Here is a 17,242-nt window from a genome sequence, read left to right as displayed (position 1 = left end):
ACCTGCATTCCAGACTGCAGATATTGGAATTCTCTGAGGCAGACTATAGAATAGTTACAAATAAAGTTTTTAAAAGGGTAAAATAAAATATATGAATAAATGCCTAGAGAGTATTAAGGATGATATGACTAGGCATATTTTAAGAAGAAACAAATCTACCAGAAATAAAAATATAATTGCTAAAAAATGTGGGGAGGCTATAGCTTAATGTAGAGAGCATACTTAGCATGCACAAGGTCCTGGGTTCAATCCCCAAGACCTCCATTAAATACATACATACATACACCTAATTACCTCCCCACAAATTTTTTTTTTTAAACTCAGTGCACAGATTTATAGTGATCCTACATAACTGAATAGAGAACATTTGGGAAACTATATATCCTAAGGAATTATTCAGAATTCAGCCCTGATAGAATAGCTTATGGATAATAATAGAGAAATTTTAAAAAATACTACAATGAGAAGATCTAATCAGAGTTTCCTAAAGAAAGAATAGAGAAAGTGGAAGAGGGGCAATACTTTTAAGAATAAAGACTAGGAATTTTCTGATAAACTGATAAAACACATGAATGCACAGATTTAAGCATTAGAAAAGAAGTTTTGTTCACAGGATTGTGGTATAAGAAAGTAAGTTCTGGAAATCTGCAATGTGAAATAAACAAAGAAAGTAGCAAATACATTAACCAAGAATAAAATAATAACTTTGTTCAATAATAGAAAAAATGTTGGTAATGGGCACTAGCCTGAAATTTAGACAAAGAGTTCCCCACCTGAAAAATTTTGGGAGAGACTGTCTGTGATATTTTTTGATTGAAAATATGATTAGTGGGACTTTGGAGCCCTGACACCGTAAAATAATATAATTGAAGAAAGTTACAGGACATCAGCAAGATTGTGGACTAGCTGGATCTTGGTTTTCCCTCCTCCCACAGATGAACTGACAAAACAGCTACACACAGATCAATTGACTTCAAGAGAAATCCAGAAACTAGTCAAGACACTCCTAAACACCAGGTGACTGAGAAAATCCCACATCAAAACCAATAGAAAAAAGTCGAGACAAATTATTCTGTATCTGGGAACTGACAGAGCAGGCAAAGGACTTGTATCTAAAATATATGAAGAACCCCTAAATAAGAAAGCAATCTGTAAAAAGTGGACAATAGGTCTGAATAGACACCTCACCAGAGAAGATATGCTAATGGCAAATAAGTGTATAAAGTGATGCTCAATATCATTTGTCATCAAAGAATAGCAGATTAGAACAATAATGACATACCACTACATATCTATTAGAATGACAAAAATTTAAAAAATTGACAACACCACATGCTAGTGAGAATGTGGAGCAAAAGGACTCTCATTCATCATACAGTCATTTTGGAAGACAATATGGTAATTTCTTACAAAAATATAGACAGTCTTACCATACAATAGAGCAATTTTATTCCTAGGTATTTACCCAATGAGTTTGAAAACTTATACTCACTCAAAAAGATGCAAATGAATTTCTACAGCAGTTTAATTCATAATCACAACTTTAAAAAATAAATAGAATTAGATATAACATCTGAAATTAGTAAAATATAGATATTTATCTTGTTAATAGTCATTGGTAATTTATATATCCAACTCATTGATGACTGCTCTTATTTTATTGAGGTTTGTTTGATTTCTCTATGATGATCAGGTAAAAATCCAATAAAGAGTGTAGAGTAACTGTGGTTCTCTTTTCTTGGTTCTTCCATCACTTGTTTTTGGAGTATTTTCTTCCTAATTTTAGTTTTCAGATATTGTCCTAACTTCAGGATTCAGTTTGCCATTCATTTCCCACTACTGTTTCTTTTTTTTATTTAATTGAAGTATAGCCAACTTATAATGTTGTGTTAATTCCTGGTGTACAGCATAGTGATTGAGTTATATATATATATATATTTCTTTTAATTTTCTTTTTCTTATAGGCTATTACAAGGTATTGAATATAGTTCCCTGTGCTATACAGTAGGACCTTATTGTTTATCCATTTTATATGTAGTACTTAGTATCTGCAAATCCCAAACTCCCAATTTTTCCCTCCACACACCCCTACCCCCACCTCCCCTGCAACCATAAGTTTGTTTTCTGTCTGTGAGTCTGTTTCTGTTTGTAAATAAGTTCATTTGTGTAAATTTTTTAGATTCCACATGTAAGTGATATCATGTGGTATTTTTCTTTCTCTGTCTGGCTTACTTCACTTAGTATGATATTCTCCAGGTCCATCCATGTTGCTGCAAATGGCATTATTTTATTATTTTTTATGGCTGAGCAGTATTCCATAATATATATATAAATATCACAACAGTCATCTACTGATGGCCATTTAGGCTGTTTCCATGTCTTGGCTATTGTAAATAGTGCTGCTATGAACACTGGGGTGCATGTATCTTCCCTCTAGATATATGCCCAGAAGTGGGATTGCTGGATCATATCGTAAGTCTATTTTTAGTTTTTTAAGGAATCTCCATACTGTTTTCCATAATGCCTGCACAAAACTACATTCCAGCTAACAGTGTAGGAGGGTTCTCTTTTCTCCACAGACTCTCCGGCATTATTATTTGTGGACTTTTTGTTGCCATTCTGACTAGTGTGAGGTGATAACTCATTGTAGTTTTGATTAGCATTTCTCTGATAATTAGCGATATTGAGCATTTTTCATGTGCCTATTGACCATTTGCCCACTACTATTTCTTAATAAGGAAGATGTAATGTAGAAAACATCTTTCAAGTGCCCGTATAGGGTCAAATAAAAAGATGAAATCTCCATATTATGTAAAGGAGAGGACCACAGCTCAAGTTATTTCTACATACCACAAGGAGGAGCTCACTTAATTACCAGTCTCAGCGAAGATTTCCCTACTTTATATGCAGGTAAAGCAACATTCTGAAGAGATCAAATAATGTGTTTTTTGCAGCTTGATCCCATGATTTTAAAGCAAGTAAAATTGTATTATAGTGAAAATTTCACCCAAATACCCTTCACTGCTTAAGTAATGCTAAAGTGTTCATAACTAGACCAGGTATCTGTTACATAATCATACACAGTGAGCCTAAGTGTACTCACATTACTATGACTGATTTTGTTGAATGAACTTAAATTTTTATTTAGCAAGAAATATTAATTGATATGTAAGCATTTTTTATTTATTTGTCCCATCAGTCATTAAAACTAAGTTACTCAATATGTACTATGTAGTAGGCAAAAATTGCAGTAGAAACTATGGATTTAGAATATCTTGTAATTACAGACATACCTCAGTATCTGCAGGAAACTGGCTCCAGGAACCACTGCAGATACTCAAATCTTTGGATGTTCAAGCCCCATAGTCAGCCCTCTGGTATCTGTGGTTCTGCATCAGTGGATTCAACCAACCACAGATTGTCTAGTACTGTAGTACTAACTGAAAAATGCCACAGAGGTGTAAGTGGACTCTTGCAGTTCCAACCCTTGTTGCTCAAGGGTAGATGGTATATAATTCTCATTTGGAAAATTATTGTTTATATTTTACAATTTGAATTAGAAATTGATCTTTGAAATATTTAAATACATCCAGCATTTGAGGAAAGTTTTAATATTTTAAAGTTAATCATGCACATTTACTATACTAAATGTCACAAACATAGTGATAAAAAGAACTATTATTAAATAAGTTGCATCATACATAAATACACAAAACTGGCACATATTAACATTTTTCAGAGAAAAATGAAAAGGAGTGATTTGAATAGTAAATGCTAAATGTCTTGAGGGAGAAAAAAATGAGAAAGAAAAATAGAGATCAGCTGTGTAGTGGGGCAATAGACTTCTTGATTTTGGCATTTAGGAGTTATTTTAATCTTTTATTCTGACTAAATCTCTTGTTACATCCTGTCCTACTGCATAAAATCAACATTACGCACACACACTTTACCCAGTACCTAACTTAGCTCTCCTGGAAATTCTTAATGTAGTTTCTATCCTTTATTCTACCATAGATACCCTCAAGTATTGTCTTTGAACCTATATTCCCTTATTGTTATTTTGTTATTTCAGTCAATTTATTTTTCCCATTATAGAAGCTATGTCCACCAAATATATATAGTTTGAAACATATGCAAAAATAGAAAGATAACTCCTGTCTATAAAGTTTTATTCTCCAACACAATCACAACTGGATTGCTTGACAAATTTAATTGAAATACTTTGTGAGTTTTCTTCCTAGGACCCTTATTTGGGTCTTTGATCTAGATTCATTGCTATATAGTGGTTACTGAGGCACCATGTAATTCCCCCTTCTGGGACCTAAAACATTTTGCTTTAAATATTTGTTAAACTGCCTGCCTTTGTTCAGCCTTCCACCTCCACCCCAACTCTGATGAGATTATAGACTCTAAAAAAGCGAAGACTCTGATTCAAATATCACTGTATTCCTAAAATGTAGTAAAGTATTGTGCACATAGTAGGGTTAATAAATATTTGTTCCATATATGAGTCATGATCATAAAAGTGTAATCCTGATTTTGCAATTAACATAATGGCATAAGTATTCCTCCAAGTTACATTATTTACTTTTAAGTATTTTTATGTGTTTCACCATCTGTTCATTGCGTAAAAATCAATTTCAAGATTGTTGGACACTTTGACTTAAGTTTATCACTGCCATAAACCAAGGTTCTTAGCAGTGCAATCTCCCTCACCAATTCCTACTATTCCTACTACTTGCTTCCTCTTCACTTCTATAAACTACAACTAAATCTGCTTAAAAAAGAAAAAAAAGACAACAAGGTCCTAATTCAAAAACTAATGAGCATTCAAAGCTAATGAGACAAATCCTAAAACTTCCTCTGTGCTTCTTTATTCCTGTTGGCTTATTTTTTTAATTTAATGACATCACAGTAAGCATGAAAGTCCTTCTTCCTCCTCTTTAAAAATATGGCCTCTTTTGTTCTAGTTAATTTTAAAATTCACTTTATCACTCTAATCACTACATTTTACATAAAAGCATTGAAGAGAACATGAAGAAATGTTCTATCTTTAAATCTGTTATTTTAATCAAATCTGGTGATTTATTCACTAATATGATTAATATGACCAGCCACAGTATTATGCAAGGTACTGAGGCCCAGATTAGTGAGATGAGCAGACATGTAAACCAAAACTGATTACACACTTCAAGATCAGGGCTATCAACCAAAATATGGAAAGTATGAAAATATAAGGAGTCTTTATTTTCTGTATGAGGGCTTTCATTTTAGGAAATGATTTAGCAGAGTCACTGGTAAGAGAGCTCTCTAAAATGGAGCCGGGAGTCCACTGAAGAAGTGGGACTTATGCAAGTCTCAGCGCAGATAGAACTGGAAATTTTGACCACTTTTCGTTTTAATACTGACATTCAGAATATTTGTACAGTGTTCCAGAAATTCGGGATATTTATAGGACCTTTGCTCTAAATAACTCATGACAGCCTATCCCTTAATGACAAATATTTCCTTTTTGCATTAGAGCTGATCATAATTCTTGCAAGACAACTTTAACAACCTGTGACTTTTGCCTTTATTAACTCCTTTATATTTCTCTTCCCCAGAACACTTTTTCTATTTTACCAGAATCTGTGTTTCCCTAATTGGCAATTCCTAAGACCCCCCAATAAAGCTTTTTTTCTCTTTGCAGCCTTGATACTGATTATTGTTGGACACAAGCAAGTTAATTTTGTATATTCTAGAAAGGGAAGAATTTGAATTGACAATCAGAAATCTATATTTTAGTATATAGAAATATCCAAAATAAGTTACCAAAAATGAAAAACCATCAAGTGTGCAAATCTATATAAGCATTGCCTCTTCACTTATTTTTAAAAAGCTATTTGAAAGCTTAATAAATTGCCAAGCAACAGTCAATTACATATCAGGAAGGGACTTCTATACAGCTCAGAAAGGACTAAAACTTGGTTTGTCATTATTGTCTCTGAAAACATGAATCAGTTTAAAACATTTTTTTGTGTGTCCTGGAATGATATCCCTATCAGTTGAGAGTTCTGGGTTTCTATGCAAATATTGTTACCTGAGTATATCAGAAATTTCCTTTCAGAATCATCTTCAAAGTGGGGACAGATCAAAGTGCAGGGTCCTAGATCAAAACAAGCAATGCCTTTTAAAAAACTCTTATTTTTGCTGTAGTTCAAAGCAAGTTAATAAATGCTATCTCCTCAACATCATTATAGGGAAGAAAAATTTAACATTGGCCCTCTCATCGGCTTACCTTGAAGTTGAAGAAGGACTTGTAAAACAGTAGAAAAGTAGGAGACTGTATTGTTTCATGTCCTGAAGAAAACAGAAACAAATGATTGTGCTATAAAAAGTAATTAAATGTATATAATGGAAACCCTTGTACAATCTTTGTCCATACATACCTCTGTCTCAGCTCTTCTCACATTGAACTATGATAACATGCTTATATTTCATTTTATTTACTGTGTCATAAACCTCTTAAAGGAAGGGACAATATCTTTTTTATCTTTGTTTCATTAGCACCTACAGCAAATATCTGCCTCACAATAGCTCCTTAATAAGTGTTAAAAGGAACTGAGAAAAAAAAGAAAGTCTCTTTGATAACAGAGTGTTTTTGAATAAATGTGTCATGAGAACTTTACCTGGTAATTAATTGTGTCATATGTAGAACCTAAAAGGGTTTGTAAATGGACTGTTCAAATAACATTTACTCTGGGGTATTTTTCCATCCATTTAAGTAATTGCATATATTTTACCTTAGAGTATAAAAACAACTCAAAATGCCACTATCACATCAAAGACATAAAACTTCAACTTTTAGTTTCCTTTAAAAATGCAGTTGTTTCACCAATATTTAAAAATTCATAAATTGAAATTAGACACTCCTTTAAAAATGTAGTCATTTCACCAATATAAAAAAAATCATAAATTGAAATTAGTCATTTACATGAACTTAAGTGAATTACACAAAGCTCTAAATAAAACAGAAATTCCCATATGAAATGCATTCTATTTTTTACATTTTTTATGAATAAACAAAATAACTGAATTATTGGTATTTCATATGGACCAAAGTGAATTCTTAGGCCAGTTGTGTAAAAATCTGTTATGTATTCATGACAGTATCAACATTTAATAAGATTAGAGCAGCAAATAAGCCAAACATATTATACATAGATATGATTTGAAAAATATTCTATAGACTTTTAATAAGGTTTAAAGATTTGATATTTCACAGAATATTGTCTCATGAGATGTCCCTTGGAAGTGAAAACCTAAACAAGACTAGAACTCAGTGATAAAAGGATTAAGCCCCAAATTGTCATAACTTCTTTATTACCCGTCTGATCTGTGAATAACCGAGAGTTGACATTATAGAATCACAATAGTGTGGAAGTTTCCTCATTGAAATTGTTACCTTGCTTTCTTTCTTGTAGGAATAGAATATAAACCAGTTGAAAGCAGATTGTTTGGTCTGAGAATATCATTTCAAATCATAGGTATCTTGTCAGGTATGTATTTAAAATATCAATTCATCATAAATAATGCTTATATTCAGTTAATATGTGTCAAAAACAACAAAAATATTTGATTTCCAATGAGAAAAACGCAATTGTAGTTTCCATTTCATAAATAAGTGCATACAAATTTAGAACAAATGAGATGTCAACTTACTGCCAAGTGTACACTTATGTCTATATCTACATTGATATTGACATATTTCACACCTATATCTACATATTGACATCCACATTTATATCTAGGTCTGTATCTCACTAGAATTTCCTGCAGCATCATGAGTCTATAGCCATTTTAGCAGTGATCAGCAAAATTTACCTATCTCCTGAATTCATCCATATAATGTAGGAACTCAGCATTCTGCAAAAATGCCTCAATTTTTTCTGGGATTTTCCACATTGTCTCAAAGGCATGTACAGTCTCTTCATGTTCTCCTACTCAAGCTCTGCCCTCACTGGTTGTTCTCTGAATAACTGGTTGAAGGCAGTAGCCTTCCTAGACTGTCCATCAGCACCCTCCAGAGGTTAGTGTCTAGCCCAGAGCAAGTTATTTGTGCTCCCAAATCTACAAAGCCTCAACGAAGGATAAGTTAAATACTGCTACCTAAGAAAATAACTATTGTAAGACTGACACCAAAGCTAACTTGTCAAAGTATATGAAATACTTACATTTTATTGTATATGATCACTAATTTAAAAGATTTTTAAGTTTATAGTACTCAAGATCAGTTCTAAATCCAGAAATTCGAGAGAAATTAGGTAGAATGATATGAAAAAGGTCATAGAACCATAGAAATAATGGCTCAGTGAGTGTTGGTAAAATAAAATCGATTTATATCCTCTCCAAAATGAAAAGATCTTTAAGAGTCAGGTCTTGTGAAGCTCTTAGGGAAAACTGAAAATGTATTTGTAAGATCTGTAGTTTAAAGTTACTGGGGACTCTGAGGAGCAAGGGAGAATGTTGGCATATGGGATTGAGCAAAAGACCTTAGATGGTAAACAGGAACTTATTAAGTACCTGCTGTGATGCATTAGTTGGAAAATTAGCTCTATTGATTATGGCATGATGCTAATAAGCCCAAGGCTGAGTGATCTCTGTTGATTTCAGGGTCTGTTAGGTGTGCTCTTCAGTGGCCTCTAATTATAAGAAAGGCTTGGCAAGATATTTACACATGTTACTTGAGCTCAGGGTACAGCGTGATCATGGCAGCTCTATACACCCATTCCTCTGAATGCATATTCTCAAGCCATGTGCTTTCTACTAGCGATCATAACAACATCAGGATATGTATAGTCATGAACAAAAACAAAAGCACCTCTCTTAACAGTTGTTTTATTTATATTTTCCTTTGAAGTTAGTATTGGAGAATGTTGTGACATGATTTCAATAAAGCATTTTGGTATTATACATAAGAAGTCATGCAAATGTTCATACACTTTAAGAACCTTCTGAAAATTTTGCTTGGAAAATAATTTTATAACTAAAGAAGTTGTATAGGTATAAACTTATTTTAGAGTTGTTTATGTCAGGCAAAAATTAAATGCAAGCGAAATGAAATGTTAAATCATAGAAGAATGCCTTTTTCAGTTTTAGAACATTATTGTATAGACTGTTATGCATGAATAAAATAAAATATAAATATGGCAATTGAAGGAGAATATGGGAAAAACTTACGAGACAATGCTAGAAGAAAAAGCATGAAATATTAAGTACATTATGAATACAACTTTTGAATATTGAAATATGAATGCAACTATTTGAATACATACACACACATATGTATATGTGCATGCACAGAAACAAACAAACAAAAAATACAAGACCCTAGCTGAGAAAGAGAACAGCTGAGTTCAAGTGGTGGCATGCAGTATATACTATAGATTAGTGCTAGAAAATGTAGGTTCTGCAGTCACACAGGCATGATTTTAAATTTTGACTCCTCCATTTACTAGGGACCATGAGTAAATTACTTCATTATGTATATGAACTTAAAGAAAACCACACAACATGAGTTGTGAGTTTAAGTTTTATTCAGGGTCTTAGTGAGGCTATAGCCAGGAGATAGCTGCTGAGTAGCTCTGGAGAAACAGCTCTGAAGAGAGAGAGGAGAAGCCAGTTCATATATGATTTTTGGCTAGGAAATATATGCAGTCAAGCATGCATTCTTGGTAAAAGATTATTGCTAATCACAAAGAACAGATATCTCAGGTTAATGATTTTAGTACTTTTCTACATATGGGAAGATACAAGAATTTGGGGTCATTGAAATTCTTCCTAGGGTATGCATCTAACTATTTAAAGGCCAAAGTACAGAGTGACTTCATCTTGTTTTTCACCCTGAATTCCTTTCAGACTGCACTGTCCGTGGGCACCTGCAGTGGGTTCTGACTTAACCCTTATAGAACTGTTTGGTGAGCAATACACTTTTTCTTAGAGATCTTAATTTTTCCATGTCCACATATACCTAGGTCTGCTCTTCTGTAATTCTGAGATAATATATATTATTAATTCTAAGGAATTATTCTATTAGTAAAGATTATTAATTATTATCGTATGAGATAATTCTAGCCTCATAAGGATGTTTGACTCTTGAACAAGATGAGTTATACAAAGGCCCTGATCATACACTGGTACTCCATATATATTTGTTGTTATTAGAGCAATAATAATAGTACACAGTTATTATTTTTGCCATTAGTGATTTTGTAGTTTTTCAGTTTTCACTCTTTAACTTTAATAATGATATCAGCAAATATTTAAATATATAGCCCTTGTCAGGCAAGGGTCAAATGCATAGAGGGTAGAATTAAGCAAACCTGAGTTTGAAACAAGCTCTGTAATTCACTAGTTTTTCAATACTGGGAACGTTACCCATCTTCTCTGTCAGTCCCCTCGTTCATGGATTTGTTGCACTGGTTATGAAGCACTCAGAGATTTTTCAGTAAATGGCAATTTTTATACTTCACAATTCCACAAGACAGTTATATGTAAGTTTAACCTTACATACTACTACAGTTGAAGAAAGTATTAGAGAGTCAAGAAGCTATCCCAGCCATGCTGTGAATAAGCTGCTGAGTCGGGATTTCAACTTGTATTTTCTGACCTCAAAGGCTATATTCATAATTGGTATAGTATACCGTGGCTGATTTTATGGCCAGCCATCGCTATAGCCTCATCAATCTGAAATGTAGGGGAGCAAAATATGGCTACCCAAAATGTCTCTTTAGCATGAGGATTAATTTAGAATGATTATTTTTAAGAAACAGAAATAGAGATGTTACCAAAGATATTTGCAAAGAACATGGGCTGGGTGTGACGGGGAAAACTCAGAGAAGCCTAGAGAGCTCTGTCTCTGCCTGGACAAGCAAACATTTGTTTAGCAAACCCTTGCTTCTCTCTCTCCATGTGCATTGCCTTCCTCCCCTTTGAAGTCTCAAACCACTATGGCCAATATCTTTTGTCTTTTGCTGAAGATAGTGTTTAAGGTGAGGGTTTGGGCCATTTTAGCAAGTTACTCAGTTTTCTTAGATTGCCACCATGTATACATGTCATTTAACATTTTTAAAAAATATTCTCCTGTTATTCTATCTCATGTCAATTTAATTCTAAGACCAGCTAGACGAATACAGAAGGATAGGGGAAGATGTTTTGTCCTCCCTTACAGAAGAAAAAATAATGGTAAATGGAGGGCTGGAATTTTGCATCCTGGCCTGTGGGGGCTGGTGCTGTTGGGGGGTGTGGGAAGTGAAAATGCCCAGGGTTGTCACAATTGCCATCCTCTTGTCATTCTCTCTAGGGCCCGTGGGTCCCAGGCTGCAGTGTCACATACTGCCCTGACTCTGCCACCAACATAGCTATTTCAGAAACCCTTTACCCCACACCATGCTGTCTCTGGTATTTACTCTCCTTCCTTCTTTCATTCACATTCATGTAAGGCTAGGTTTCAGGTAAGGAAATCTGGGACTTCTGAGATATCTGCTTAGTTTGATATTGAATGATACCAGCTTGATATTGAATGACTTAAATGCTCGATTGTCCCTTCCCCAGACAACGAGGAGGGGACTGCTCAGGCTCCTTGTCCCTTATTTTAAGTGTAACCCCTTACTTCCCCCTGGGGGGTGCAAGTCTCCTAAGTGTCTGGGAGTTAGAGAAAAGGGATGCTTAAAAACATCCACTACTAACCGGTATCATGGCCAAAAGGAGAGAGAATTTCACTACCCACCTCTGTAAGATGACTTTCTGTAAGATAATAATGATAAAATAAATAGCAGCCCTTTGTATTGTAGCGTAAAAAGACACAAGATATTTAAATCAAAACGTTGTTAGTATCTTAGCTTGTTTCAATAAATATTAAGTAGAAGTATATTTATTCAGATATTTTCCCCTCTCATACATTTTGAATCCACAGTCAAATATTTCCCTTTATATTCAGCCTCCCGTACCTTTTTCCATTTGGAATCGCGTCAATCAGTTTTACAGCTGAAAGCAGTGACGTGCTGACAGAAGGTGAGTGCTACACGATCTGGTTTCCAATTTAATTTGCTACTTGCTTCTCTAAAAGTTTGAGGAAATTATTTTCTTTTGAAAACTGGGAGTAAAAGACTCATAAAGATTAATCTCAGTTAATGATATTGTGGGGACCCAGGATGCCAGAGGTGAGTAGTGCTTAGATCCTGACATCTTAGCTTGAGAAGAAAGTTTTCTTATTTGGGGATGTGTGTCCCTGATGTTTGGGAACCTGTTGGAACTTTCCTTCTTTCCATGATTTCATGAACTAAAATGTAATGATTTTTCCTTTTCCGTTTCATCCATTTAAGTTTTTCTTTTCTTTCCTTTTCTTTTTCTTTCTATTCCTTAATTATTTGGTCCCCACCTTTGTTTCTAGATTATATTCCCTCTACTGGAGAGTCTATAACACCCTGACCTTTATCCTTATCTCTGAATTCTCTCTTCAGGGACAGGCTCAAATCTCCAAACATCACTTGAATATTGCTTGAGTACCTTATTGTCACCTGACACTTAACATTCTCAGAACAAAATTCATTAATTTCCCTCCATATCAACTTTCTTAATGTTTCATGTCATCACAGTTCTATCCATAGATGCAAAATCTCTGTATCTTCTAGGTTTTTATTTCTTGTTTTTCCTCATCAAATTCAATAAATTATTGATTCCCTCTGTTTTGTTTATAATGTATTTGAAATTTCTATCCTTCTCCCAGAATATCTGGTGAATTATGTCTAACAACTTTGACATATTAATATCATAAACTTATGTTTAAATGATGTGATAACCTCCAAGATGCTCCTAAATGATTTCCATCTCCTAACGGCCATGTCCTTGTGTAATTTGTCCCCACAAATTACAGGCTAACTCTGAGTGGCAATTGGAACTCAGCAGAAATAAGTATCACTTCTGAGATTCGGTAATAAGAGACACTACAGTTTCCATCTTGGCCATGCCTTCTCTCTTGCCCTTTTCTCTTGGCTCACTTTCACCATGTCATAGGAGCACTAGAAAGAGGTCCATGTAGCAGGGACCTAAGACCACTGATAAAAAGCCACTGAGGAACTGAGGTCTACTGTTAGTAGTCAAATGAGTGGCTTATAAGAGACCCACCATCAGAGACATGTAGCTAAGCCTCTTCCAAATTCATGACGTCCAGAAACTGTGTGAGATACTAAATGTTGAAGCTAACTTTCAGGGTAAATTGTTATGTATCAAAAAATAAGTAATACAATGACTTTCCTCAAGCTAGGTTTCAGGATAAATTGTTATGTATCAATAGACAACTAATACAATTTCTTTCTAGTATAAATAGCATATTACTGTGATTAAACTGTCTTGAAAAATTAAGGAATGGAGTGGTATCCAGCAGAGATCTGCTGGAGTTCTGCAGTCCTAGAAGAGACGTTTGCTCCCTGAGTGGAGAGAGGGGCTGGTGGCCACAGGAGTGTGGACAGTCTCCACCCATAAGACTCCTTTGAAAAACATGAAGGAGTGGAGTCAGAGGAGATGTTAAGTTATCTAAGTTCACCCAAAGCAACCAACTCCTCTGCAGTCTTTAGACAAGTGACTGAAAGGATCTGAAAGAAAAAGAAGAAGTTCACTTAGGATGTTTGAAATTTGTATCATAGCTGTGGTGAGGACCCAAGTAGGCGCTCAAGCTCTGATGAGAGTGAAGAAGTTGCCTCTATATCTTTTAGTCTCTCAATTATAAGACATTAATTGACAAGCCTATACCCATCCAGATGAAAATCTGTCAAATTTACTGGCATAGTGTGTTTAAGATGTTTTTTACTCTAAAATAAAGTACTCTTGCAGTTTTTCATGTGTGGGAATATATTCATCAAACTCCAAGAGGTTTGGCCAGATTCCAGATAACAGGTAAGTATTCATCAAAGAAACAAAGAAAGCAAGAGCTCCTCAGAAACAGACTTAGTTGCTAAGCCAGCAGTATATGCTCAGTATCATATTGCCACATTGCAAAATCAAGCGAAGACTAAAGTAGCATCAGTCACTGTGGAAGTTTTTATGTGGTAACATCTTTAGCAGTAGCTTTATGAAACTTACTGGCTTTAAGCATGCACCTATGAGACCCACTGGGGAAATAGCTCAGAAAGTGTGAGAATCCATGTTCCCATGTAGACTTCTGCCTACTTACTACAGTCTTCTGGACTTGTGTAAATATGAAATTTGTAAATGTTAATATCCTACTTAGATATAAACCACTGAAAATCAATTGAAGCCTGAACTTCTGATACATTTTTGGTTTTGATGTCCATCACATTGGTTGATGTGCTGATAGCAGGGAGCCATTTTTTCTATCCTACAACTATTTAACATAAGTTGTAGGTGCAGATAGATTCATTAAAACAAAACAAAGTCCCAATCCCAGCAATGTAAAGGATATGGGAAAAAAGTTACACTGCTTCTGATGAGTTGCTGTATGGAGAGCATCACAATTCTGATCCGCGACACACCTGATCAGCAAAGCAATGGCTCTCTCAGCTTCTACATTTAACAAGACCTATCAGCTGGCTCAGAAACACTGGGAGAGGAATTTTACATAGAACAAATTTATAGCCAACTCTCGTATACCTCTGCACTCTTCTACTGGGAAACTGAATAGCATAGAGGATGATATATCAGTTCTAGACTTGTCAAATGTATGGAAAAACTATTTTAGTCAATATGGCAGAAGGGTCATTGTATAAAGCTGGCCAATTTTGTTCTAAGTTTTTGAAGAATTTTGTATTTTCTGAGCTAGGGTTGATAGGCATTGTTAACAAGAACCGAAAATTACAGTATCAGTGGCTGGATTAAAGGAAATGATAGAAGGCTAGAGTTGTCAATGTGTAGGAACTGCAGATATAAAAGAGGGTTTTCAGTACGGGGTGAATATTTGGAAGTTTTAGAAGTTATTCCAGTCATATCTTTAGTGTTCTTTCTTGTAGAATTGAGTAAGAATGTCATCATGGTTAGCTTATTACCTAATTATGGAAGGCATAATTAATTCTGAGTTTGTTAGCATTTACCGCAGCATATTTTAAAATTTTACAGAAATCTTGTTATTCTCTGATTTTTTTCTTTGGAGTTCTATATAAAACTGGAAAATACTGTGTACTGTTGTATGTTAAATATATTTAAATGTTATATTTTTAAAAAATAAAAATCACCCTAACACTAAAATATTTAACTGGAATGATTGACAGGATTTTATTCACAGGATTTCATTCTCCACGCTGAAGAGCTGTGGAAAAAAAAAAAGTGTCCTAAGTTGATTTTATTTTTTTTTAACTGAAAAACACATCCTTTCTCCAAAAAAGGGATCCTGTTGTTTTCTGGCATTTCCCCTTAGTCTCTGAGATAATATTTGATATAACAATATCTCAAAATATATATTCTGAATTGGCAGGAGAATCAAAAGTAGTTTAAAGGTAAACTAACTTCAGATTTCAAAATTATCCCAGATCTACTTTAAGTATACCAAATTAGTAAAACAACTAATCTGCAAGTGAAACTCTTTGAGTTTTTTAAAAATTCAACACACGGTAGGGATTGTCTTTCATTGTATTCAGTAATAATTTTAACAATAATTACTAATGAGTGATTTTCAATATTCTCTTCCAAAAAAATTAAAAGAAAATAAAAGTAAATGATGAAAGATTTACACTATTTTAAAAACAAAAACAAAAACAAAACTTTCTAATGAGCTGTGACTGAATAAGAGAGATTTAGCTTTTTGCAGTGAGGTGCATAAACTGAATTGTCAGAAATTAACTGCATATATTCTAGAAGTGCTACTGGATCTTAGCCTGGCTTTTTCAAATGGTAATATTGATTATTTCCTCTGGAATACAGGTACAGCTAATTAGAAATTAATCAGAATGATTAACCTCTGCACTGCTTCAGTAAATGAATCACTTTAAAAGATGTCAGTGGAAAGCCCCAGGAGACCGGTTTAGGTAAGTTTTTTGTTTGAAGTTTTAAATGCATAAAAAGCTAAAAATAGCAATTTACTAATCTAAAATATTGCCCTAGTTTGAGTACAGTAGCATCCATAATATGTTCCCTTCATTTTACACAAGAGGCATTAACTTAAACTTGCCACTAGAAGTAAAATGTCTTTATCTATTGTGTAAAGTATATGGGACCATATTTCTCTTTGGAGACTGGAGACCTAAACATAGATCAAATCAGCACAAGTTATTTTTCATGTGTCAAATATATGTGATTTCAGCTGATAAATTAATGGACACATACTGTAAGCCAGTGGTTCTTAGAGTTTTGTCCTTGTACTAATTGCATAGTAGCACCTGAAACTTGTTACACATGCAAATTTTACAAGCCCCACCCCAGATCTACTGAATTACAAAGTCACAGGATCTGGGCGAGCAATCTGGGGTTTAACCAGCCTTCCAACTGATTCAGATTGATCCTTGCGATAGAGAAACAGGATCCTAATAAGCTAACATTGCTGAGAGAGATCCACTGTTAAAGGGGGCATCCTCATACTTCTCAAATCCTAGATATTGAGGAATTTATCAGTAAAACTTAAATCCTATAAGATTTCCAAAGCAAAGACTGAAACAGCTTTTTTTGGGGGGGGGTTAGAAAATTAAACCCAAATCTTAAATTTTGTAACTCAGTCATAAAAAGCCAGTTGTAGGGGGACACTTTACAGAACTGGAAAAACCAGGAATGATATGATTTGCTCTCAGTAAGTTCTGATGATTAGTTCTTTGAATTGTTCATATGTAGATGTAGACGTGACCTATTAGCTTCCAATTCTAAAGCAAAATGAAGCATTGGCTATTTTAGAATTTCCCACCCAACTATGAAATATGTATCAGTAACACCACTATATAGAGCTTTCCTTGTTTGAATCCTGTGAACCGCAGTTAGAAGGTAAGGAGCTCCTAATGTCTAAATGCAATCTGAAGTTTTGTTCATTTTGAGGACTGTTTAACGCCCACTGATAGTGAATAGAAAATAACAATGCATAGAACTTTTATGTCCTAGCCATAACCTCCAATTTCTCCTTCATGGTTTAAAATAGATTACTCACTTTGGATCTGTCTTTATTTTTCCTTGATGATATATATTTTGTGTGTGTGTGTGTGTGTGTTTTGGGGGGCAGAGAAGTTTAAACTCATCCCTCTCTTTGCCCTGTATGAGGCAGACTAAAGCTGTT

General features: G+C 34.3%; 1 long non-coding RNA gene across 1 annotated transcript in view; it reads left to right on the top strand.

Annotated features, from left to right (window-relative positions):
* LOC107034293 (uncharacterized) overlaps positions 1-17,242 on the top strand; it is a 47,446-nt gene that overhangs the window by 21,602 nt on the left and 8,602 nt on the right. Inside the window, exons 4-6 of the long non-coding RNA XR_012058893.1 lie at positions 7,464-7,538; positions 11,978-12,051; positions 15,910-16,013. This is a non-coding gene — a long non-coding RNA (uncharacterized lncRNA). The remainder of the gene's footprint in view (positions 1-7,463; positions 7,539-11,977; positions 12,052-15,909; positions 16,014-17,242) is intronic.

Source organism: Vicugna pacos, chromosome 2 (genome assembly GCF_048564905.1).
Source record: "Vicugna pacos chromosome 2, VicPac4, whole genome shotgun sequence".
Lineage (NCBI taxonomy): Eukaryota > Metazoa > Chordata > Mammalia > Artiodactyla > Camelidae > Vicugna > Vicugna pacos.
The sequence above is the reverse complement of the archived record's forward strand: the minus strand, read 5'-3'. Positions and strand labels throughout refer to the sequence as shown.